This window comes from Triturus cristatus, chromosome 1_1 (genome assembly GCF_964204655.1).
Source record: "Triturus cristatus chromosome 1_1, aTriCri1.1, whole genome shotgun sequence".
Lineage (NCBI taxonomy): Eukaryota > Metazoa > Chordata > Amphibia > Caudata > Salamandridae > Triturus > Triturus cristatus.
Genome location: NC_140579.1, coordinates 244,376,580 through 244,402,131, shown reverse-complemented (window position 1 = coordinate 244,402,131; position 25,552 = coordinate 244,376,580).

Here is a 25,552-nt window from a genome sequence, read left to right as displayed (position 1 = left end):
CGCATGTGTGAGACACAATCTTAGTTGATGCATCTATTTGGGTACACAGTCAGCAGTGTGGTGTGCGGGCGTAGCGAGCCATGCAGAGGCGCCTTACGTGTTGCACTGTACGTGGCCAAATGGTGTTTTGGCAAGGCAATTTGATGTTGCAGGTAGGGGACTGAAGCATTTGTGACAGGGTTCTTACCGACACGGTGGGTGGGTATACTGGGTGTGTGGTTAGGTCTGTGCCTGCAGCACGGATGGACTCGTGCACAGATTGACACATGGACCGGTATTCATCTAGGGAAGGGGGGGTTGAGGCACTGCCAGACCTGGTCTGCATGCACACAGTCCACCGGCTGACGAGTGGACATGGCCACACCACCCAAGGGTGATTTAGTCTCCCTGTGTCTCCCTTCCTCCCTCCCTCTGTCACCCTCCTCCCTCCCTCTGTCGGTCTCCCTCTGTCACCCTACTCCCTCCCTCTGTCTGTCTCCCTGTGTCCCCCCTCTGTCTCCTTCCCTCTCATTCCCCCTCTCCCTCCCTCTCTTTGTCACTCTCTGTCACCTCAGGCCAGCTTCCTGGGCACACACAGTTAGCCGGTCTTTGAATGGCCATTGGCTTGTTCATGTGAGTTAGTCCCTGTTCTCCGGGCACCCATTGGGCAGTGTGTCTGAGTGTAGGCTGCTGCTGTGGCGGTGTGTGCTGAGACTCTATCAGAGCGATGCATCTTCATTGTCTGCTGTTATGTGCAAATTGTGCCTTCAGACCCATGGCATCCTGCATGGCAGCCATCATTTGCAGGCAAGACAGTACTGTGTGGGTACACACAGTTTGTATGGCTGTGCCCTGGGCCATATGGGCTGAGGGCATTGTTGTGTGCTTGTGAGTTGCTCAATGTTAGTTTTGCTGCCCCCACTCCCAGCATCGACCACATCCTGTGTTGTGTTGGTGTTTTGTGTGGCCTGTGACTTGGCATGGCCCTGATTGATGCATGGGGCATGGAGGCGCCAGTGGCATGTGTGTGTTTGTGGAGTGTTGTTGTGTCCGGTGGTGGCTTGGGGGGGGTGGCATGCATGATTGATTGTGTATGGCATCCCCCCCATGTGAGGTGAGTTGTTTGTGTACTCACCAGGGTCTGGGAGTCCTGGCAGTCCGTGTAGTCCCTCCACCGCCAGCGTGGACATCACCTTCTCCTCCCAGGGATGGTATTGTACCGGTCTGGGGGGCGGCCCTCCTCCAGTGATGTTCCCCTGGTTGTGATTGTCAGTCATCTTCCTCTTGACCGTCCTCCGCAGATCGTACCACCTGGATTGGCACTCGTGCCTGGTCCTTCTGGTTGTCCCAACAGCATTCACAGAATCGACGATCCTCTGCCACATGGCGGTTTTTTCGGATATGCTGGTCTGTCTGACCAATGTCCCAAAGAGCTGTGGCTCGACTCTGAGGATTTCGTCGACAAGGATCTCCAGCTCCTCCTTTGTGAACTTTGGATTCTTGGTGGTGGACATGGCGTGGGGTGTGGTTGTGGGGGTGTGGGTGTGGATGGCTGTGGGTGTGTGGGTGTGGTAGTGGAGGTGTGTGTGTGAATGTGATGAGGGGGTGTTTGTGTAGGTGGTTGTGTGAAGGTATGCAAGTGTGAGGTTCAAGTATGGTGGTGTGGGTCGTCTGTGGGCTCTGGCAGCAGTGGGTCTGTTGCAAAGGCTCATGGTTTGTGTGTGTGGTCCATTTTTATTGGTCCATTTGTGGGTGTGGCTGTGTTTGAAATTTGTGTGGGTGTGTTATGAGGAGTGATTGAGTTTTGGGCCTCTGTTTGGCAGTTTGGCAGTTGCAGGTGAGTGTATGTGATGTTTGTGGGGTTGTTGGGCCTGTTTGGTGGTGTGGGGAAACTCTACTTGACTCTCCTTGTGTAAATATGGTTTGTCCGAGTTCAGTACGTGTTTTTTTGGCGTCAGTACGGTCCGTACATGCACTGGTGGGGGTGCGGTCCGTACATTCCCTGGTGGGGTGGTGGTTCGGTGCGTACATACACGGCTGGGGTGGGTGTTTGGTGCGTACATACACGGGTGGTGGTTCGGTGCGTACATACACGGCTGGGGGGGGTTCGGGGGCGTACATACACGGGTGGTGGTTCGGTGCGTACATACACGGCTGGGGGGGGGTTCGGGGGCGTACATACACGGGTGGGTGTTTGGTGCGTACATACACGGCTGGTGGTTCGGTGCGTACATACACGGCTGGGGGGGGGTTCGGGGGCGTACATACACGGCTGGTGGTTCGGTGCGTACATACACGGCTGGGGTGGGGGTTTGGTGCGTACATACACGGCTGGTGGTTCGGTGCGTACATACACGGCTGGGGGGGGTTCGGGGGCGTACATACACGGCTGGTGGTTCGGTGCGTACATACACGGCTGGGGGGGGGTTCGGGGGCGTACATACACGGGTGGGTGTTTGGTGCGTACATACACGGCTGGTGGTTCGGTGCGTACATACACGGCTGGGGTGGGGGTTTGGTGCGTACATACACGGCTGGTGGTTCGGTGCGTACATACACGGCTGGGGGGGGTTCGGGGGCGTACATACACGGCTGGTGGTTCGGTGCGTACATACACGGCTGGGGGGGGGGTTCGGGGGCGTACATACACGGGTGGGTGTTTGGTGCGTACATACACGGCTGGTGGTTCGGTGCGTACATACACGGCTGGGGGGGGTTCGGGGGCGTACATACACGGGTGGGTGTTTGGTGCGTACATACACGGCTGGTGGTTCGGTGCGTACATACACGGCTGGGGGGGGGGTTCGGGGGCGTACATACACGGCTGGTGGTTCGGTGCGTACATACACGGCTGGGGGGGGGTTCGGGGGCGTACATACACGGGTGGGTGTTTGGTGCGTACATACACGGCTGGTGGTTCGGTGCGTACATACACGGCTGGGGGGGGTTCGGGGGCGTACATACACGGCTGGTGGTTCGGTGCGTACATACACGGCTGGGGGGGGGTTCGGGGGCGTACATACACGGGTGGGTGTTTGGTGCGTACATACACGGCTGGTGGTTCGGTGCGTACATACACGGCTGTGGGGGGGTTCGGGGGCGTACATACACGGCTGGTGGTTAGGTGCGTACATACACGGCTGGGGTGGGGGTTTGGTGCGTACATACACGGGTGGGGGTTTGGTGCGTACATACACGGGTGGGTGTTTGGTGCGTACATACACGGCTGGTGGTTCGGTGCGTACATACACGGCTGGGGGGGGTTCGGGGGCGTACATACACGGGTGGTGGTTCGGTGCGTACATACACGGCTGGGGGGGGTTCGGGGGCGTACATACACGGGTGGGTGTTTGGTGCGTACATACACGGCTGGTGGTTCGGTGCGTACATACACGGCTGGGGGGGGGTTCGGGGGCGTACATACACGGCTGGTGGTTCGGTGCGTACATACACGGCTGGGGTGGGGGTTTGGTGCGTACATACACGGCTGGTGGTTCGGTGCGTACATACACGGCTGGGGGGGGTTCGGGGGCGTACATACACGGCTGGTGGTTCGGTGCGTACATACACGGCTGGGGGGGGTTCGGGGGCGTACATACACGGCTGGTGGTTCGGTGCGTACATACACGGCTGGGGGGGGTTCGGGGGCGTACATACACGGGTGGGTGTTTGGTGCGTACATACACGGGTGGGGGTTCGGGGCGTACATACTCTGCTGGGGTGGGGGTTCGGTCCGTACATACACGGGTGGGGGTTCGGGGCGTACATACGCGGGCGGGGGGTGGTGGGGTGTTTGGCGCGTATGCGGGCACATGTCTCCATGGTTGCTATGGGAGTTCGGTTCGGACGGTGTTTTTTGCGTACGGTTGTGAAATGGGGAGGACGGGAGGGATCGTACTTGCGCAGTCGGACTTTATTTTTCCGCACGGTGGGTTTCTCGCCCGGGGACGTGTCGGTGACTTTTCCCGACCCGAGGACGTGTGGGGAAATCTTCCCAATGCGATTCGTATGGACTTTTTTCCGATCGAATCGTACTTGGCAGTTTGTACGCTACTTTGACGATTCGGACGGAAAAAAATCCGGATACGAGTCAGACGGGGAATTTTTTTACCGGATCGGAATTGGCACCTATGTGTATTAATTCTGGAGAAACGGTTAGCTGTTGCTTGTTAGAAGGGTGAAGTAGAGGGATGTGCTACTTTATCAACGGAAGTAACGATTCCGTAGTAGAGCAGAGGTAAGCGCTGCTCTCGGGAAAGACGGAATTCTTGTGAAAAAGGTAATTAACTATACTTTGGTTAGCGAAACAGATAATGGTGGCGTTGTTATGCATTATTAACATATTTTGAGTAAAAGAGAACGTAAGAAAAAGATTGCCTTAAGATTTTGTAACGGGAGGGCTAGTAGCAGGAGGAAAACTAACGTCCCAAAGGGCCACGCTGGCACTGGACGAGACAGTGGGTGTGTAGTGAGCCCTGTTTAAAAAGAAGGGGTCTGTAGCAGGAGGACTCTTTTTTCTTGCATCTTTATCAATTTTGTATTGAGCTTTGTGGGTTTTGGGTGTTGTTCCCACTGTTGTTTGCACTGCTGTGAATTTGATTTTCATACATTTGATTCTGTGCAATTCTGTTGATAGCGCCATTTGCCTTTCACACCCTGCGAATTGTCTGTAGCAGGAGTTAAACAGACTGAAACTGTCAATTGGTGCAGGATTGGAGAAAATAAATTGCATTAAAATATTGCAGAAATGGAATTGTTTAAAGGTTTAAAGAAGCTGTTTGGAGGTAAAGTGAAACATTCGTTTTTTATTGGTGATGCTCCTGAAGGAACACCTGTGCATTTTATGTCTACCAATTTGGGACAAAATTCATGTATGTGGGTTCACCAATGGTGCAGGATTACTGAAAAAGAGGGTCCTTTGACGTTTCCAAAAGATGGTTCTTTTGAATTGCAAGTTATTGACAAATTAAGGGAAGTGTTATGTGAAAGAAAGACACCATCTAGAGATGAACAATTTGAGGCCTTAAGCATGTGGGAAAAAGCAGCAAGAGACAAAGCAAGTGAGGATAAAAAGGTAAAGCACCAGATGCAGGAGAAAGGAATTAATGATGATAAAAAGCTTCAAATAAATAATGATTCAGGGGATGAAATAATGGATGCATTGTTAACTGAGTGTCCGCCATTTTATGTGGTTCCCATTGAAAATACTGAAAATAGTGTACCAGTAAGTACTACAGTGGCTACTGCTTCTGTTGAACAGAGAGAAATACAGAATGAGAGAAATGTGCAGATATTTCAGATTGACCCACTACCTGTTGATTCAGCACTGACAGTGATACCTCCAGGTGTTACTGCTTTAAATGTGACTGATTCAGTGAAAAAACTACAAGCTGCAGATGTACAGACAGTGCCTAGACAAATTATGACTGTCCCAATTAATACAGGCCCTACTCAAAAGGTTCAAAGAGTTGTAGAAGGAGTACATATGTCAGGGTTTATTTCAGAAACTCAGAATGCACAGATTATTGAACAGAAATTACCCCAGACAGTCCAAGCATTGAAAGATGGGGAAAAATTGTGTTTACAGCACCCACAGCCCAGGATAAAATGAATATATTTGAAGATGGGATTTTTCAAACCTACTTTGAGGAAGCAGCAGTAATTAAAAAGATAGAATGCATGGGGGAACAAATTAACCCAGACCCAGAAAAAGTGAAACAGCTTAGGTGCCGATCACGATCCTGCAAAAACCGGGTACGAACCGTCGGACGGAGCACAATCTCCGCCCGACGCGTACCCGCTCGTCAATTTTCACAAACAAGGAATTACGATTCGCACGGGTACACCATTACCGTACGAATCGTAAAAAAGCCCGACCGAACAAAAAAACACCTACCAATGCGATCCGGGAAAGCGCCGACCTGACGTCGGGACGCTCGCAGCCAGCCATTCACGACCCAGGAATCACGATTCGCACCGACGTCACCCCGCACGGTGAATATTTTGCGGCAGCCAAAAACTGCCGGGAAATCAGGACGACGCGAACAAGGACCACCAGTACGCGACGGACAGACGACGACGCGAACAAGGAGGACCAGTACGTGACGGACACACAGGACGACGCCACCAAGGAGGACCCGTACGCGACAGGACGACGCGATCAAGGAGGACCCGTACGCGACAGGACGACGCGAGCAAGGAGTACCAGTACGCGACGGACAGACATGGACCCGAACCTACGAGTCATCCCTGCCCTCATAGCAGTACACCTCCTCTACAGGTTACGACGCAGACGCCGCAGAAGGTCAGAATCACTAAGGGAGGGGGGAAAGTGGGGTGGGGTGGGGGTGGCACGACCAGGGCAGGCCACAAAACAACCACATAAGTCACACACCACACATGGCCTGGACATACCTGACTCCCATGCCCTGGTCACCACGAGGGGGTGGGGGCGTGTCCTGATAAGCCAGCGACCGCCACAACGGAAGTCCGTCACCACGCGAACCGGCAACACAACCAGACAGGTACGTCCCGTACCCACGCCTGAAGAGCGTGGGTACGAGTCGGACCACGCCCACACACGTCACCCCAACAATGGCGGGTCGGATCGCACCCACGTGGCAAAGGCCTGGGTACGGGCTGCACAAACATCACATAGCGTGGGGACGGATATGTACGGACCCTACCCCCACCCCGTATGCAAGGAGCGTACCCCCACCCCAACAGTGCAAGTACGACCCGTACCCCCATCCGCGTATGCATGGAGCGTACCCCCCATGCCAACAGTGCAAGTACGACGCGAACCCTCACCCGCGTATGCAAGGAGCGTACCCCCCAGCCCAACAGTGTAAGTACGACCCGTACCCCCACCCGCGTATGCATGGAGCGTACCCCCCATGCCAACAGTGCAAGTACGACGCGAACCCTCACCCGCGTATGCAAGGAGCGTACCCCCCAGCCCAACAGTGTAAGTACGACCCGTACCCCCACCCGCGTATGCATGGAGCGTACCCCCCATGCCAACAGTGCAAGTACGACGCGAACCCTCACCCGCGTATGCAAGGAGCGTACCCCCCAGCCCAACAGCGTGAGTACGACCCGTACCCCCACCCGCGAATGCAAGGAGCGTACCCCCCAGCCCAACAGCGTAAGTACGACCCGTACCCCCACCCGCGAATGCAAGGAGCGTACCCCCCAGCCCAACAGCGTAAGTACGACCCGTACCCCCACCCGCGAATGCAAGGAGCGTACCCCCCAGCCCAACAGTGTAAGTACGACCCGTACCCCCACCCGCGAATGCAAGGAGCGTACCCCCCAGCCCAACAGTGTAAGTACGACCCGTACCCCCACCCGCGTATGCAAGGAGCATACCCCCCAGCCCAACAGCGTAAGTACGACCCGTACCCCCACCCGCGAATGCAAGGAGCGTACCCCCCAGCCCAACAGCGTAAGTACGACCCGTACCCCCACCCGCGAATGCAAGGAGCGTACCCCCCAGCCCAACAGTGTAAGTACGACCCGTACCCCCACCCGCGTATGCAAGGAGCGTACCCCCCATGCCAACAGTGTAAGTACGACCCGTACCCCCACCTGCGGACGTACGGAGCGTACCCCCACCCCAACAGTGTAAGTTCGACCCGTACCCTCACCCGCGTATGCATGGAGCGTACCCCCACCACACCAGTGTAAGTAGACTCGTACCCTCACCTCGAATGCATTCAGCGTACCCCCACCGTGTATGTGCCAAGCGTACATATCCTGAAATCGGAGGTGTGTGTGCAGAGTCCACCCAGCAGTGCCCTGAGACAGGAGGGGTGTGTGCAGAGTCCTCCCAGCAGTGCCCTGAGACAGGAGGGGTGTGTGCAGAGTCCTCCCAGCAGTGCCCTGAGACAGGAGGGGTGGGTGTGGAGTCCTCCCAGCAGTGCCCTGAGACAGGAGGGGTGGGTGCCTATCACTCCCAGCAGTGCCCTGAGACAGGAGGGGTGTGTGCAGAGTCCTCCCAGCAGTGCCCTGAGACAGGAGGGGTGGGTGCCTATCACTCCCAGCAGTGCCCTGAGACAGGAGGGGTGTGTGCAGAGTCCTCCCAGCAGTGCCCTGAGACAGGAGGGGTGGGTGCCTATCACTCCCAGCAGTGCCCTGAGACAGGAGGGGTGTGTGCAGAGTCCTCCCAGCAGTGCCCTGAGACAGGAGGGGTGGGTGCCTATCACTCCCAGCAGTGCCCTGAGACAGGAGGGGTGTGTGCAGAGTCCTCCCAGCAGTGCCCTGAGACAGGTGGGGTGGGTGCCTATCACTCCCAGCAGTGCCCTGAGACAGGAGGGGTGTGTGCAGAGTCCTCCCAGCAGTGCCCTGAGACAGGAGGGGTGGGTGCCTATCACTCCCAGCAGTGCCCTGAGACAGGAGGGGTGTGTGCGGAGTCCTCCCAGCAGTGCCCTGAGACAGGAGGGGTGGGTGCCTATCACTCCCAGCAGTGCCCTGAGACAGGAGGGGTGGGTGTGGAGTCCTCCCAGCAGTGCCCTGAGACAGGAGGGGTGGGTGCCTATCACTCCCAGCAGTGCCCTGAGACAGGAGGGGTGTGTGCAGAGTCCTCCCAGCAGTGCCCTGAGACAGGAGGGGTGGGTGCCTATCACTCCCAGCAGTGCCCTGAGACAGGAGGGGTGTGTGCAGAGTCCTCCCAGCAGTGCCCTGAGACAGGAGGGGTGGGTGCCTATCACTCCCAGCAGTGCCCTGAGACAGGAGGGGTGTGTGCAGAGTCCTCCCAGCAGTGCCTTGAGACAGGAGGGGTGGGTGCCTATCACTCCCAGCAGTGCCCTGAGACAGGAGGGGTGTGTGCAGAGTCCTCCCAGCAGTGCCCTGAGACAGGAGGGGTGGGTGCCTATCACTCCCAGCAGTGCCCTGAGACAGGAGGGGTGGGTGTGGAGTCCTCCCACCAGTGCCCTGAGACAGGAGGGGTGTAACACATGTGTGTGAGGCCAGAATTATCCACATGCATACTGGCTACAAGGGAACATGTCCCCATGAACTCATGTCAACAGACTCCACACACAAGTACAGTGATCATCAAGGATGCCACGATTGTTGCAGGTGGAGACATGGCCCTGCATGCATGGCCAAAGTAGAAGGGCTCCGTCACACACACAGCTCATGTAGACACAGCTCTGCGCTAAACATTGGGAACACCCTGCAGGGAAGAAAGCTGGGTACACAGAGGAAGGAATACACCCTGGGACAAGTGCACCATGCAGTAACTGCTTACATGAACAAAGAAAGTTAGCCAACACCTTGTGATGGCACACAGATCCCAGGGTCCCACCAATGAGCAGTACACCACTACATATCCCACACACCCAAATCCTTACACACCACCAAAAACCATGTAGCAGCCCCACCAACACCAATACCAGCATAGCAGTAGTGTGATAATGAAAACAAAATTAAGCTTTATTCAGCATGAGCACAATGTCCGTGGATCGCAGGCAGTTCAATCTTCACAAAGCCCATAGGGCAGTCAATGATTCTCAGCTGGATGGGGGACACAGTGGGATGCGTGTCCCCTACCTTGCCTGCACAGTCAAATGGCATCGTCTTCCACACTGGTGAGGGCATCAGGGGGGGGGGAAGCAACAGGCACCGCAGGGACATCAGGGCAAAGGGGCGGCGTTGTGGGTGCAGGGATGGAGGACTCCACCACAGGGGGTGGGTCAGTGCCAAAGGCGGAGGCCAGGATGGCACTACACACCTTTGCAAGGTCCTCCAGGGAGTCCCCTGCACCCGAAGGGACCTCAGGCCCCAAGGAGGGGGGGGGGTCAGAGGGATGGGTCGCAGCGCCACCGGGGGAGGGTGGAGACAGGGGGGGAGACTCAACCACCCTGACCGTGGACCTCCTTGACCGCTTGCGTGGTGGTGTAACTGTGGGGCTCAGGGACAGAGCGGCCATGAAGGAGTCCTTGGGGGAGATGTGGCCAGGAGAGCTGAGGGGAGGGGATTTGGAGGGAGTGGACTGGGTGGAATGCGGACTCCCACTATGGCTGCGTGTCACACGTTTGCCCCCCGACCCAGTGGGTGTGCCTACCTCACCCTGTGTGTGCGTGTCAGGAGGAGTGCGGTGGACCTTCCCTGCTGGTGTGGTGCCCGTGTCTGTTGAAGTGGGTGCATGCCGACGTCTGGGTGTACGTGGGACAGGCATGGGAGTGGGAAGTGTGGATGGGGCAGGGGTAGGTGGGGGGAGGTCGCGCTGCAGGAGACCCACTGCTGCAGTCAGTGTGGAGTCGATGGACCTCAGCAAGTTGCGTTGGTCAGCCTGCGATGAATGAATGCCCTCCAAGAAAGCCTCGATGTTGGTGAGGGTTTTGCCGTGGGCATGGAGGACATTAAGGATCGCAGCCTGACCAACCTGCAGTTGCCGCTGGATGTCCACAGACTCTGCATTGGCGACAGCAGTGGAGAGAGGGGCAGGGGGTGCGGTGCCTGGCAGGAAGGAGACATGCTGTGACCGGGCACGCTGGGAAGGGACACAAGCAAGTGGGAGGCGGCTGGTGGGAACTGAGGGGGCGGTGCGAGGTGTTGTTCCGCTGTCAGCTGCTGGTGCAGCCACCGCCCACTCGGAGACATCCTCCTCGGACCTGTCAGCTTCGTATTCTGACGTGCCAGTCGACAGGTCCTCGGCCGCACTATCCTCCACCTCTGTCCCACTCGATATGCCAGCCCCAATGTCACGGCTGGCACTGGTGCTCGGTCCCTCCGCCTTGCCTGTGTCCATGTCTCCCTCTGTGTCCCCCGACGATGCTGTGGGCAGGGTGGAGAGACAGAAATTAATCAGACAGCTGTACACATCAGTCACATGAGTCCAATCGACATAGGTAACACTGCATAGCCTGAAAAGGAAGATCCCTAACATCTACTAAACAAGGTACCGATGTAGGGCATGAAACACACAGTTGGTTGAGCCACCATGCCACTGCAACACCATGGAGAGCATGAGACAATAGCTAAAGACAGGAAACGGAGTCTGACATAGCACCCAGGCCCTGGGGACAATCCAGCACTGCATCTGCACCACACAGCGTTGGCGAAAATACCGATGACCAGGGACCATATCCATGAACTTGAGACACATGCTGCATAGGTAATGCTGAAAACATGCCCAACATGACTCGGTCACTGCACATTGCGTGTGTGTCCAGACACATCACACACTGCCCAGACCCAGCAAGTAGAAATCAGGATTTGACACATAGGCATTGCCCGCACCAACAAGACCCTACACGAGGCAAATTGTTGAGACACAGGTGGCACCAACATCTCATAGTCTGGTTGATACCCACAGGGGCAGGCAAAAAGCAAGAGTGTACGCCAAACAGCCAAGGTGCGCCTGTACAAATAATGAGGTACCAGTGCCCATCCTCAGATGAGTATAACAAGACACACAGGCACTGGCAACTGTGAGTATGTAGAAGGACAATCAGGTCAGGCTGCACAGTGGACACCTGTACAAAATAGCACGTCTATATACATGGTGACAGGGGACAATGGCACAGAGCACAACCTACGCTGTAGACACTGAGATTGTCCACGTTTATGATGACACATACACCACTGAGGAAAAGGTGCCCCAGGGGACAGTAGTGGGCACGCAAATACATGCTACTCAATAGTAATGACTGCAACACACGTCACCATCCCTGCACTATGTGTATCGCACACTCATGCACATCATGTCACAGGCCACTACATAGGACATGCGCGCTGTAAGGCATGACACATGAGAGACCAACTCCCATGTCTGGAGTCAGCATCAGTGCCAACTGACATGGAACCCACATGCAGTGAACTTGACAGTGCACAGGCAAGGTCCCACAACCTGTTACACACCACCCCCACACATGATGCTACAGTCATTGTTCTCGTGGACAAAGCGCCAGCCTACATCACCTTGTGAAGGAGTGACTACACACAGACCAGGGAACACATTGCAAGGAGGGGAAGGGTGGCAGGGGCACAGCGCTATACTGGGGCAAACAGGATCTGCACAGCACCTTTAAACCCTGCCAGTTAATTCATGCTACTGTGCCCTTACAAATGCCGGTGACACACAACGAACACACATGTACCTACCCCCTTCCGGCTGCTGCATCGCCTGTAAGCGCCTCTCCAGGTCTGGAAAGACCACCGGCAGCACACGCCTGTGGAGGTGGCTCAGACGGCGGCGGCCGCGGATCTTGTGGCTCTCAGGTGAGTCCCCCAGCAGGAGCCGTGCAATCCTCCGCGTCCAGCACCGGATATCCTGCCAGCGTTTTCTCACCTGGGGCAGGCTCCGCCTCCGACCATCCACACCCCTCACGGCACTGACGGCGGTCAGCCAGATCTGCTCCTTGGCAGTGGCGCCTACCTGTGAGGAGGAACAAGTGACACCACATCAATACACCAGCCACATGTCACAGAGAGACATATGGGTACAAATTAGCTGGTTACAACAAGGCATGTCATGCAGCCAGCGCATTGCACCTTTGTCATAGGGACATCATCCCCTGGTGAGGGAAAAAGCAGTACGTGCCACAGTGGGTACACAGGTGGTATGATGGCAATGTCACAATCAATGATCAAGGCTCACACTGTGCATCACACCCACCCCTCCTGTCTCAGGGCACTGCTGTGAGTGATAGGCCCCCACCCCTCCTGTCTCAGGGCACTGCTGTGAGTGATAGGCCCCCACCCCTCCTGTCTCAGGGCACTGCTGTGAGTGATAGGCCCCCACCCCTCCTGTCTCAGGGCACTGCTGGGAGTGATAGGTCCCCACCCCTCCTGTCTCAGGGCACTGCTGTGAGCGATAGGCCCCCACCCCTCCTGTCTCAGGGCACTGCTGTGAGTGATAGGCCCCCACCCCTCCTGTCTCAGGGCACTGCTGTGAGTGATAGGCCCCCACCCCTCCTGTCTCAGGGCACTGCTGTGAGTGATAGGCCCCCACCCCTCCTGTCTCAGGGCACTGCTGGGAGTGATAGGCCCCCACCCCTCCTGTCTCAGGGCACTGCTGGGAGTGATAGGCCCCCACCCCTCCTGTCTCAGGGCACTGCTGTGAGTGATAGGCCCCCACCCCTCCTGTCTCAGGGCACTGCTGTGAGTGATAGGCCCCCACCCCTCCTGTCTCAGGGCACTGCTGGGAGTGATAGGCCCCCACCCCTCCTGTCTCAGGGCACTGCTGGGAGTGATAGGCCCCCACCCCTCCTGTCTCAGGGCACTGCTGGGAGACATCAGGCACCCCCCCCTGGGACCCTCCCGACAGTACATGGCATGTGTGTTACACCTGGACGCAATGGCAGAAGTCACAGTCACAACATAGGGACAGTCTGTGGCAGTGGCCTATGCACTCACCTGATACCCTGGTCGCCCATACAGCATGGAGTACTGTGGGAGGATCACATCCAGCAGAGCCATGTTCTCCTCCAGGGTGAATGGCTGTGTCCTCTCCACAGCCCTTGACATGGTTCCAGGGAATCAGTAGCAGCAGCTGGGTCGACGAATGCAAAGATGTGCAGGCAAGTGCTCCCTCATGGGACCTGGCTGCCTTATATGTGCCCTTCTGCCCAGTCTCATGCACAGGAGTACAGAGTGATTGGTCACTCACATTTGCATCCTATGTTTCCACCAATCCCTTCAAACCTAGCAGTCTGTGGGTTCTCTATCGGTTTCATTCTCCTGCATGATGTCAGCCCCACAAACACATTGCAACAAAGTAGAAGAATTCCAACTGACTTCTGCTGTCCACCTTCCAGAACAATTTCGAATTTTGAACTTGGTCTCCATGACAACCAGCATGTATGTAGGCCTTAATACTTGTCCCCTATGTAATTTGGAGCATCACACACAGGTACGGTGCGTTTCGGGGCCCTAGGGCACCCCAAATGCATGGCAACGGCCCGTACATGCATGCCTACGCTCTCCATCACTATGGGTCTGCACGCGTATGCGTACTCGTAGTGTTACGGACCGTACACACGCATGTACGCTCTCTATCACTATGGGTCTGCACGCGTATCCGTACCCGTAGTGTTACGGACTGTACACACGCATGTACGCTCTATATCACTATGGGTCTGCACGCGTATGCGTACTCCTAGTGATAGTGAGCGTACATGCGAGTGTACGGTCCGTACCACTACGGGTACGCATACGCGTGCAGACCCATAGTGATAGTGAGCGTACATGCGTGTGTACGGTCCGTAACACTACGGGTACGCATACGCGTGCAGACCCATAGTGATAGTGAGCGTACATGCGTGTGTACGGTCCGTACCACTACGGGTACGCATACGCGTGCAGACCCATAGTGATAGTGAGCGTACATGCGTGTGTACGGTCCGTACCACTACGGGTACGCATACGCGTGCAGACCCATAGTGATAGTGAGCGTACATGCGTGTGTACGGTCCGTACCACTACGGGTACGCATACGCGTGCAGACCCATAGTGATAGTGAGCGTAGATGCGAGTGTACGGTCCGTACCACTACGGGTACGCATACGCGTGCAGACCCATAGTGATAGGGCCGTACACACGCATCTATGCTCACTATCACTATGGGTCTGCACGCGTATGCGTACCCGTAGTGCTACGGACCGTACAAATGCCTGTACGCTCGCCATCACGATGGGTACACATACGGCAGCACTCCCACAGTGATTTGGGAACATGCACAGGCCCTCTCAGCAGCAGTACGGCGGTTTTTACACATCACTGTGGTGATAGGCGACACACATGTAGGAATAGGGCGGACATACTTGTCCATGGATGGACATACTTGTCCAGGAATGGACATCAAGGCATCGTCTGTGCATTACTACATGTGTGGGGCACAGGTGTCACAGGCTGTGATGTGGAACATGCCTCCTGAGTGGAGAAGGCACCAGATGTATGATGAGATGTGTACATGTGTACTGTGTGAGGGTGCAATGTGTGCCAGGCATGCCCTTGACTCCTTTGACATGTGTGCATGTGGGACTGCGCACTTGGGGTGAGCGTCACTGGCATGGCACGGACACCAACACACGGAAGTGTCCCATGATGCCCGGTACAGGGGTCATGACACATGACTCGTCACTACCCACAGTGCACAATGTGACTATGTCATATATGTGTCCGGGATTTACATCAGGTTGATGTTGTAGCACCCTCAAAAGCTGCAGCCGTTGCAGCAACCAACATGTGGCTGTGTGTAGATTGTCATTGCACACTGTTCCCAACACCATGCCACATGTGTTATCGGATGTGAGGTGCACATGTATGCATGGGACACGGAGTAGCGTGACAAGGCCATGTCAGCAAACTCACAAGGAATGTGTGGTGAGTCATGACATGTGCACCTTCATGGCAAGGTGTGTGGGCTGGACTAGTGTAATGTCATGTGACCTGTGGCTCCAGTGTTCCGCTACCAGTCTCTGCAATCGGCATCACACTTCTGCTGATGTGTGGGTGTATGTCACTCCTGTCTTGCGTCGGGCAGTGCACTTGCACTGGGACACAGCTATTTCCATGGCGTGGCATGGGGAGGTTCTCAATCACCGTGTGTAGCTGGGTCTTGGAAGGAGTGTCACCTTGCATCCATACGTGTCCTGGGCATGTAGCACATGCCTGACTCCCTATGTGGCATGTGTGTATTGCCAGATTTACATGTGCTCAGTAGACATGAGTTGTTCTCGTAGTGCACTCACTCTTCCTTGTCACTTCCAAATTACTGCAGAGCGCCTCCTGTTGCCCGAAGAATTCCAGACTTGGCTACCATGCAGGAGAATGACAGGATCCGGCTCTACCGCTTCACCCAACCGTTGATTCTGGAGCTGACGGCGAGACTGGCACCACACCTGCAACCGCAGCACAGGTATCCTACGGCACTGACACCCCAGCTGAAGGTAATGGCTGCCCTACATTTTCTTGCCACGGGTACCTTCCAAAATACCATAGCTCATGTTGGTGGCATGTCCCAGAGCATGTTCAGCGGTGTGCTGCATGATTTCTTGGAGGCCATGTTGATTCACCTGGATGACTTCATCAAGTTCCCAACCCCTGAACAGATGACTGAGGTCAAGCGTGGATTCTATGCCCTGGGAGGGATGCCCCATGTCATTGGGTCCATAGATGGGACACATGTAGGTTTGGTACCACCACACGCACGGGAGGTGGCGTACCGCAATCGGAAGCACTACCACTCCATCAATGCCCTTGTGGTGTGTCTGTCCAATATGGTGATTTCACATGTCTGTGCTCGTTTCCCAGGATCAGCACACGATGCCTACATCATGAGGCGTAGCGGGATGCCTGATATGATGATGCAGCTGCGCAACGAACGGGCATGTGTTGTTGGTGGGTACAGTCTGTCTGTCCTGTATTCTGTATAGCCGACCAGCACGACCGCTACACCAGTTCTAACGATGTCCATGTGCTTCCCATGTAGGGGACGCTGGCTATCCCAACATGCCTTGGCTGCTGACACCTCTCCGCAACCCCATCACGCCGGCCCAGCTCCGCTATAACACCGCCCATGGCCGGACAAGGCGAGTGATAGAGAGGACGTTTGGCATGCTGAAGAGCCGATTCCGGTGCCTCCACAAGACCGGCGGTGCACTCCCTTATGCCCCGGCGAAGGTCTGCAAGATCTTCATGGTCTGCTGCATGCTGCACAACATGGCAGTTGAAAGAGCTGTGCCACTCATCCTGAATCAACATGACGAGGACCATCCACCCGTGGAGGACGAAGGGCTTGGCAATGGGGCTAGTGATGTGGAGGATGTGGAGCCGCAAGAGGACATCCGGACTCGGCTCATACGCGACTTCTTTGCTTAGTGGTGAGTACCAGGGTCTGAGTGTGCACGCATTGGTCCCCGTGTGGCATGCGTTGTGATGTGTGTCTCCACCTGCATGTATGGCACGTGGGTCAGAGGTGTGTGTGGGTGTGTCACTGGAGTGATGGTGGCAGTGATGGTAGTATTTCCCCAGTCATAATTGTGACCTAGCATGTTGTCATCCATACATGTGTCGAGTAACTGCACATGCAAGTGGCTGTGCTTTTTGTGGCTGACTTCTTGTGTGTCTCTCTTCCCCAGGTACCTGCGCATGCCGTTTGCTGGTTGCATTGTTGTGGCACTGCTATTCCTCATGGACATGACATCGTGGGCTGACTCAGCGTTACAGGCATGGACACGTTTGGAAGTCTCCATGGGGTAAGGGATGCATCTGGGGTGTATTGGGTGTGGCAGTTGTTCACGATGTGTTCACACTGCCCCGGTCGGGGTTTGGTTCCTCTGCAGACATGTGGCATCCCCATGGGACACGACATGCAGCTGGGTACACCTGAATAGATGGGCTGCCTGGTTGTCAGTCATCAGTGATGGGATAGTGGATTGTGATGATGGCATCAATGTGTGTGACACTGCCCTCGGACACATACGGTTAACATTGTCTTGACATGGCGTGGGACTTCCACATCAGCGGATGTATGGTGTATGGCAGGCTCTCCGTGAGCAGCTGTGGGTGTTTAGCTGTTAGCCGACGCTTGTGTGCCAGTTCCCTGGCTATCACAATTTGTGCTGCAGAAGGGGGGTGCCAGTGTTGGAGCCACATGTTACTCCACATGATGTGTTCATGTGTACTTCAAGTTGCCTCTGCAATCCCAAAAACATGACTAATAAAGGTGTCCCTATGCCTCCAAGGTGCCTCTTCTCAGTCAATGCTGGTGTGTTGGCACGGTGCATCCTGCATGTCTGGCATGGTATTCCCTGATTGTGGCTATGTGTCAATGTGTCGAGTGGCAAGATGCAAGCTGTGTGTGTGTGCTGAGACTGTGTATTGGGCATGATGTCCATGACTGTGTGGGTATTGTGACATGTGCCATCCCCATGCATCCAACGTTGTCCATGACCCCATTCTCTGCATCCACCGGACTCAAGCTTGCAGGACATGGTTCTGCCACCTGTCTACACATACCTGGGTGCCCCCCAGGACACGGGCCAGGATCCCTGACCTCTGCGCATGACTGTTGCTGTACTCAATGTGTCTGTCAGCAAGGTTGTTCGGCCACCCCCTCAGCTGGTTCTGACCATCACGGGTGTGTATGGTGCTCCATGTCTGTCTTGCCTAATAAACTGTGACCCATGTGTCCTGTGCCAGACTCAGGCCCCAGGGTGTGGATGGTTGAAGTGAACAGATGACTCAGGCATGTTTAGACTGTACAAGACACATGTTAGGTAATAATGCTACCAGCAGGCATCTACTCTTAATAGTGTGATTTATTATTGGGGGGGGGGGGACAAAGTGAGGGGCTTTCCGGGATTAGGGAATCCAAAGTTCAGTAGGGAAGTTGGTGTCCTTGCCATTGGAAATCCTCAGAGTCCATGCCACAGTCTTTGTCAACATTGGTCAGCCAGTGACCAGCAGGGCCATGTGGCAGAGAATGTCTCTTGATGCTGTGATGCTGTTGCTCCAGTGGGCCAGGTGCCAGGCCAGGTGTCCTGGGAGATGGTGATGTAGCAGCCACCCTCACGGTCCTTTCCGTGGACGACCCGGCTTCCTGCGGGGAACCTCAGCAGCAGGCCGTGACGACGTCTGGGATGCTCCGTCGGATGTTTCCTCCTCCTCCTCATGATCCCTCCCTGTGGGTGGTGATGTTCTCCGCCTTCTGGCACAGGGAGGGTCGGCCATGGTGTCGGCCATCCGACGGAGTTCAGCGTGAATCCCCTGGGACGCCGTCACTTGCTCAGCCTGTCTGTCCTCCATCCTCCGTTGGTGTAGCTGTAGACAGGCTATTAGCTCCGCATGTTGCTGGGCCTGCTGGACCTTGATCCCCTCGAGGACGGACACAACCTGGGCCATGCCCGTGGTGTCCTGCCGGTATGAGTCCAGGATGTTACGGACATGTGAAAATACCGGATCCCCAGCCAACTGGTCAGGCTCGCGCCTCCGCCGTCCTCCACTCCCACCACCCCTGCCCACTTGCGTCTGGCCTGCACTTGTGGGAACATCGGGTCTCCGGGACCCCTGAGGGGTGGCATTGGCGTTGTCGCCTGCCTCCTCCTGGGTGCCCGGGACACCGTGTCCCTCCTGGCGAGCCTGGCTGCATTGTGGTGTTGGGGCAGGGATCCTGGGTGTCTCCTGGGATGTGGCAGGAGTGGGGGTGGTGGTTGGCACGGTTGTACCTGACGCAGGTGCTGCAGGTGGTTGGACACCAGAGGGGCCAGGTCGGTCGGGGTCGTCCGCAGAGTGGTGAGAGTGGTCGCTGCCGGTGGGATCGGTCTCCTGCAGATCCGGGTCCTGTGAGTGTTCCCCCCCAGTGTTGGGGGGTGCAGCACGACGTTGACCTGTGTGTGAGAGAGAAAATGTTAATTTTGATCCATGCAACATCCATGTTTCATCCGTTACAAAGTTGGCACATTTCCTCTTGGAATTAGGATCTGTCTTGCATTCCACTCACAGTGCACTTGTGCATGGGTGTGTCCCTTGGGCACCAATTTGGCCCCTTTAACTATGTGTGGCACAGTCTTACTTGCTGCGTCAAGTGTGACTGCAGTCAGCAGTGGAGTGTGCATGTGTGGCGAGCCATGCATTTGCGCCTTCCTTGTAGCACTGTACATGTGCACATGGAGTGGATCCACACACTTATATGTTGCAGGTGGCTGTCCTTGTGCTCGTGTACAGGTTGTGACATGGCCCTGCGTTTTGCCATGATGAAGAGGGGGGGTTCTGGCACTGGCCACCCTTGTCTACATGCACGCAGTTCACCTGCTGACGAGCAGACATTCCCACACACCAAAGGACTGATTTGCTCTCCATGTGTCTCCCTCCTTCTCTGTCCCCCTCTCCCTCCCTCTCTGTCCCCCTCTCCCTCCCTCTGTGTGTCAGCCTCCTCCCTCTGTCCATCTTCCTGTGTCTCCCTCCCTCTCTGTCCCCCTCTCCCTCCCTCTCTGTCCCCCTCTCCCTCCCTCTGTGTGTCAGCCTCCTCCCTCTGTCCGTCTCCCTCCCTCTCAGTCCCCCTCTCCCTCCCTCTGTGTCCCCCTCTCCCTCCCTCCATGTGTCACCCTCTGTCACCTTGGCCCAGCTTCCTGGGCACACACTGTTAGCAGATCTTTGAGTGGCCCTTGGCCTGTTGATGTGAGTTTGTTTCTGATCTCCAGGCACCCATTTTGTCTGCTGTGTGTCTGTGCGCTGCTGCTGTGGTGGTGTGTGCTGCCACTCTTTCACAATGTTGGCTGTTCATTAGCTGCTGTCATGTGCAAAACAGTGCCTTCACCCCCATGTGTTGATGCAAGGCGTCCGCCATTTGCTGGCAAGTCATTCCTGTGTTGGCACACAGTGTTTGTCTGGCTGTGACCTAGGCCATATGGGCAGAGGGCATTGTTGTCTGCTTTGGAGTCGCACTATGTGATTCTTGGTGCCCAGCCTCCCGCCATCTGGGTTACCGTGTCATGTGTTGTTGTCTTCTGTGGCCTGTGACTTGACATTGTCCAGCTGGGTGCATGGGGCATGGTGGCAGTAGTGGCATGTGCCTGCTCATGGAGTGTGGTTGAGTCATGAGATGGCTTGTGGTGGTTGCGTGCCTGTTATTAATTTTGGTTGTGGTTGCAGTTCCCCCCATGTGAGGTGCGTTGTTTGTGTACTCACACGGGTCTCGGAGTCCTTCTACTCCTTCAACTGCCTCCACCGGCAGTATGGCCATCACCCTCTCCTCCCAGGGATGGTACTGTACGGCTCTGCGGGAGGGCCCTCCTCCGGTGGCGTTGGCCTGGTCGTGTTCCTCCTGCCTCTTGGCTCTGACCCTCCTCCGCAGATCGTACCACCTGTTCTGGCAATCCTGCTTGGTCCTCCTGGTGTCCGCAACAGCATTCACAGCATCGACGATGGTCTGCCACATGGCTGTTTTGGCTGCCTGGCTGGTGCTTCTGACCAATGTTCCAAAGATCTGTGGCTCGACTCTGAGGATTTGATCAACAAGGACCTCCAACTCTCGGTGACTGAACTTTGGATTCTTGGTAGTGGGCATGGTGAGGGGTGTGGGTGGGGATGGTGTGGGTGTGGGGGGTGTGTGGATGTTGGGGGGGGGTGTGGATGGTTGTGTGTGTGTGTGAATGTGATGAGAGGGTGTTTGTGAGGGTGGTCGTGTGAAGGTGTGCAAGTGTAAGATGTGGTGTAGCTTGTAGTCTGGTTCTGTGGTGTCTGGCAGCAGTGAGTCTGTTGCAAAGGCTCATGGTTTGTGTGTGTGGGCCCTTTTCATTGGTCCATGGGTGGGTGTGGCAGTGTTTGAATTTTGGGTGGGTGTGTTATAAGGAGTGGTGGTGTATTGGTCCTCTGTTTGTTTTTGACAGTTGCAGGTCAGTGATTGTGTTATTTTAGTGGTTGTTGGCCATGTTTAGTGGCTGTGTGCCTTTCGAATGGTGTATTCTTGTGTTGTTTTGTTTTGTCCTTGTTGTGTACGTGCGTTTTGAGCGTGTGTACGGTGTGTACATGGGCCATTTGGTTGTACGATTATGTCCTTGTGTGTGGCTTTGTACGACTCGTCCATGCGGTTGTGATGTTGGGGCATGGGGTGCGCTCCGTACTTAGGAGGTTGTGTTGGGGGTGCGCCAGGAACGTACTGGGGTGTAGGTACACGGGGGGTATGACACGTGTGGGGGTGGGGCTCGAACGTACTGGGGTGTACATAGACGGTGGTACGACACGTACAGGGGTGGGGGGGTGTACATTGACGGTGGTACGACACGTACAGGGGTGGGGGGGTGTACATTGACGGTGGTACGACACGTACTGGGGTGGGGGTAGGACTGGAACGTACTGGGGTGTAGGTACACGGGGGGTATGACACGTACTGGGGTGGGGGTGGGGCTCGAACGTACTGGGGTGTAGGTTCACGGTGGTACGACACGTACTGGGGTGGGGGTACGACTGGAACGTACTGGGGTGTACATGGACGGTGGTACGACACGTACTGGGGTGGGGGGGTGTACATTGACGGTGGTACGACACGTACTGGGGTGGGGGTACGACTGGAACGTACTGGGGTGTACATGGACGGTGGTACGACACGTACAGGGGTGGGGGGTGTACATTGACGGTGGTACGACACGTACTGGGGTGGGGGGGTGTACATTGACGGTGGTACGACACGTACTGGGGTGGGGGTACGACTGGAACGTACTGGGGTGTAGGTTCACGGTGGTACGACACGTCCAGGGGTGGGGGTACGACTGGTACGTACTGGGGTGTAGGTACACGGGGGGTATGACACGTACTGGGGTGGGGGTGGGGCTCGAACGTACTGGGGTGTAGGTTCACGGTGGTACGACACGTACTGGGGTGGTGGTACGACTGGAACGTACTGGGGTGTAGGTACACGGGGGGTATGACACGTACTGGGGTGGGGGTGGGGCTCGAACGTACTGGGGTGTGGGTTCACGGTGGTACGACACGTACTGGGGTGGGGGTACGACTGGAACGTACTGGGGTGTAGGTTCACGGTGGTACGACACGTCCAGGGGTGGGGGTACGACTGGTACGTACTGGGGTGTACATGGACGGTGGTACGACACGTACAGGGGTGGGGGGTGTACATTGACGGTGGTACGACACGTACTGGGGTGGGGGGGTGTACATTGACGGTGGTACGACACGTACTGGGGTGGGGGTACGACTGGAACGTACTGGGGTGTAGGTTCACGGTGGTACGACACGTCCAGGGGTGGGGGTACGACTGGTATGTACTGGGGTGTAGGTACACGGGGGGTATGACACGTACTGGGGTGGGGGTGGGGCTCGAACGTACTGGGGTGTAGGTTCACGGTGGTACGACACGTCCAGGGGTGGTGGTACGACTGGAACGTACTGGGGTGTAGGTACACGGGGGGTATGACACGTACTGGGGTGGGGGTGGGGCTCGAACGTACTGGGGTGTGGGTTCACGGTGGTACGACACGTACTGGGGTGGGGGTACGACTGGAACGTACTGGGGTGTAGGTTCACGGTGGTACGACACGTCCAGGGGTGGGGGTACGACTGGTACGTACTGGGGTGTACATGGACGGTGGTACGACACGTACAGGGGTGGGGGGTGTACATTGACGGTGGTACGACACGTACTGGGGTGGGGGGGTGTACATTGACGGTGGTACGACACGTACTGGGGTGGGGGTACGACTGGAACGTACTGGGGTGTAGGTTCACGGTGGTACGACACGTCCAGGGGTGGGGGTACGACTGGTACGTACTGGGGTGTAGGTACACGGGGGGTATGACACGTACTGGGGTGGGGGTGGGGCTCGAACGTACTGGGGTGTAGGTTCACGGTGGTACGACACGTACTGGGGTGGTGGTATGACTGGAACGTACTGGGGTGTAGGTACACGGGGGGTATGACACGTACTGGGGTGGGGGTGGGGCTCGAACGTACTGGGGTGTAGGTTCACGGTGGTACGACACGTACTGGGGTGGGGGTACGACTGGAACGTACTGGGGTGTAGGTACACGGGGGGTATGACACGTACTGGGGTGGGGGTGGGGCTCGAACGTACTGGGGTGTGGGTTCACGGTGGTACGACACGTACTGGGGTGGGGGTACGACTGGAACGTACTGGGGTGTAGGTTCACGGTGGTACGACACGTCCAGGGGTGGGGGTACGACTGGTACGTACTGGGGTGTAGGTACACGGGGGGTATGACACGTACTGGGGTGGGGGTGGGGGTGGGGCTCGAACGTACTGGGGTGTAGGTTCACGGTGGTACGACACGTACTGGGGTGGGGGTACGACTGGAACGTACTGGGGTGTAGGTACACGGGGGGTACGACACGTACTGGGGTGGGGGTAGGACTGGAACGTACTGGGGTGTAGGTACACGGGGGGTATGACACGTACTGGGGTGGGGGTGTGGCTCGAACGTTCTGGGGTGTAGGTACACGGGGGGTACGACACGTACTGGGGTGTAGGTAGACGGGGCTATGACACGTACTGGGGTGGGGGTTCGACTGGAACGTACTGGGGTGTACCTAGACGGGTGGGGGTATACATATACGGGGGGTACGTGTCGGACGTACGGGGGCTGGGGGGAGTGTTGGGCGCGTATGCGGGCACATGTCTCCATGGTTGCTGTAGGAGTTCGGTGCGGACGGTGTTTTTTCCATACGGTTGTGACCTCGGACGCACGGGATGGATCGTGATTCCTCGGTCGGACTTGGATTTTCACGTTTGTAAGGTAAATCGTCCGAGGACGTGTCGGACACATTTTCCGACCCGAGGACGTGTGGGGAATGATTCCCAGTGCGGTTCGTATGGACTTTTTACCATGCGAATCGTGATTGCCAGTTCGTACGGCACTTGTACGATTCGTACGGTAAAAAGACCCGATACGAGTCGTACGGGGACATTTTTTACCGGATCGTGATCGGCACCTTAGTGTTTTAAATTCAACATTTGATCATGGAGAAATTAACAGTCCTTGCTATTTAAATCATGAAAATGTGAACTAGTGTCAGGAAAAAGAATTAATTTCCCTGAGTAAGGAAACAAATACATGTGCAGTTACTACACATGGTAGACTGACCGATTTGGCTCAAAAATATGAAATTAATGTTTCAGGAAGTTTTCCATTTCAGAAAAGTTTCTGGGTACATGTGGATGATGAGGCAAATGAGACAATGTGTTCTTCAGAAATGCAATTGCACATTGCAGATACTAAATATATTTTTAAATGCAATAGGTTTGAGAAATTAGGAGACAAGAGCACAAGAAAACATGAGAAGAAAAAGAAACCACCAGACCTAGCAAGGAAATTGGATAAGAAAAAGAAACCACCAGATTTAGTTGAGAAAAATAATAAGCAGAATGAGGGAGAAGCTTTTGCTTGCTCATTGAGAAAAATGGTGGGAGAAGTGCATGTTCATGCGCCACGGAACAAAAGTGAACTTGCAGAATTTCTGAACACATTCCCGAAATTGAGAGACAAACTTATGCTGTGGTACCCACAAGTTGATGGATTTATCGAAATTTTAAAGGAGTTGTGTATTAATTTGGAAATGATTTTTGACACTGCCATGCAAACTGAATTATGGTTTGAATCTAAAGTTGTGGTGCAAAGGCCAGGCGAGGAGACAGTGAAAAATGTTTGCATGAATGCACCATCATTTTTTTCTCTTGTTGTTGAGAAAAATGAAGCAGTGATTACTTTTCTGAAGGGCAGAGTGCCAGGAAAATATGTTAATTGGGTACAGATTAAAAGAACAAAACAGGAGCTAAAATTGGTTCATGAGTTTTGTGAAAGTGTGTGTTTAATGTTTCAGCAACACAGTGGTAGACAATGTCCTGATGCCACTAGCATAAGATCCTTTGTGACTCAGTTGGTTATTGGTTTAATATTTTCTGATCAGATGAGTGTGCACATACAGCAAAAGCTGATAGAATGGCATCTGAAGGATGAAGGTTACTATTGTGCTGGACAGAGAATGAAGCCAAAAGAGTTTGTAGAAAAACCTATGATGGTACAGAGAAGGTTTGCACAGAAACGTTGTCAGAATAAGCTGTTTGCAGAGAATACAATTGTGGTACAGGGT